This window comes from Arachis ipaensis, chromosome B09 (genome assembly GCF_000816755.2).
Source record: "Arachis ipaensis cultivar K30076 chromosome B09, Araip1.1, whole genome shotgun sequence".
NCBI classification, from domain to species: Eukaryota; Viridiplantae; Streptophyta; class Magnoliopsida; order Fabales; family Fabaceae; genus Arachis; species Arachis ipaensis.
Genome location: NC_029793.2, coordinates 123655300 through 123657405, shown reverse-complemented (window position 1 = coordinate 123657405; position 2106 = coordinate 123655300).

Below are 2106 nucleotides of genomic sequence, written 5' to 3'. Positions count from 1 at the left end.
TCTGATAGAAAGTTAGACATTATGATAGGAGACCCCCCTCAACACACACACACACCCCTCTGAATTTTACCTTAATACTCTTGTTTCCTTAACTGGAAAGGGACTCAAGTACCCTTCTTCCTCCCTTAACTGGAAAGGGAAGTAATATCATTTCGGGGAGAAAAAAATTACAAAGATAAGTGTCTCTTTCAAGGGACTAAAACAAATAAAATAAAGTAACATAAGTAAATAATTATGCCTTTCTTTAAGGGTTTGTAAACATCGTCCAAAATTTCATAAGTAATATAATTCAATTTTTATCCACGGTTAAACAATCAAATTTATGTTTTATATATATTTGCAACATCTATTAGATAGAGGGACAACACCATTGAGTTAAACACCCCTCCAGTTCTAAAGTTTCTTTAGTTCTACAATTTTCTTTCATCAAATTCTTGATAGTAAAGGATTGGTCTGCTGAGAACACAATAGCTTTGTACAATTAAGCAAAAAAGTTTTGCCGATAAGTAAAGTTCTTCGAGGTATTTATATTATTTATATCTAATACATATTTTGTAATTTTTTTGCACATTTCCTTTTCTTGGTTTGTCTTTAAGCTTCTGTTGAAGTATTAGAAGTTTCTGTCACCGAAAAGCAATGGAAGCCACTGGTCCACAAATACGCATTCTAATTATTTTTTCAATTGTTAGGAAAATTACCAAATATTTTGATACAAATTTAAAGGTGGATTTTGGGGGGAAAATAGAAGTTTTCACTTTTCAGCCTTTCATACAGTCATAGATAACGATATTAGGATGTCTCCAAAAACGTAATACAAAATAGACACGCCGATTGATACGGGTACATTCGAAACAAACAACATGGTTGAAACTTGAAAGGTCTTTAAAGTATTTCTCTAAAGGATACATGATAGGATTGTTGTAGTTCGGGATTAGAGGGGGAAAATGGGAGGGAAAAAACACCTAATCAATCAATTTTGATTGGTTCTGATAATTTGGTATCGGATTATATTGATTTTATATTTTTAATAATTCAAAATTAAAAAAATAAAATAAATAAAAATTTCACAAAACACAAATTAATTAAGGCACCAGTTAAGGAAAAAACAAAAAACTAATATTTATAATCTCTATTTGAATAGAGTATAACTACAATTAAATAAATACTTGAATATTTTTCTTTTAAAGAATATGTGTCTAATCGAGTTATCAAGTTGGGTATTGAGGAGGACTGGCAATGGGTAGGGTAGGGTAGAGTTTAGATTCTACCCTAATTCTACTCGCGGGTTAAAAACTTTCTTAAAATTCTACCCTACTCTAACCGTGGGTTGAAAATCTCTCAACCCTAACCCTACCCAATTACCCGCACCCTAAAGTTCTAAACTCTACCTTACTCTTAAAAACAATAAAATTTTAAAGAATTTCAACATAAAATTACAAATAATATAATCATCAATTAGCCTAGTGATTATTTCAAATTTTTAGAAGAAGAAGATTGTGAGTACAAAACTCACTTTTTTCACTATACATATATATAACTTTTACATATATATTATATAATATATTAAGGATGCGAGTAGGATAGGATAGAGTATACCCTAAATTCGTATCCTACCCTATCCGCAGACAAATTTGCACCTTATCCTACCCTACTCACAGCAGATAAAATAGACAACTCTACTCAAACGGGTTGATTCAAGTTAGATATCCACGAATAGAGTATATATTGCCGGCCTAGTATTGAGTCATTGAAATTCCATTATCTTATCAAAGTCCATTAAATCTGGCTATGATTAGAGTCTTAATATTTGATTGTATCCAATAGCCCAAAATGAATCGAACCAATTTACTATGTCACTCAAGTAAGTACGCATAACAATCAAAGATGCGAATTTTACATATTTTGTGTAAGTTCCACGTTCTTATATCTCTCAACTCATGTCTTTATTGCTTAAACAGTTAAACCCATATTTATCGAACACCTTTAAATTTTTAACCTAGCATTTCTCTACATTTAATACTCTAAAAAAACATGCGAATCTTTCTTTTATTTTGAACACGGGAAATCTATCTATCTATCTATCCATTTATCTATCTAATTTTATTA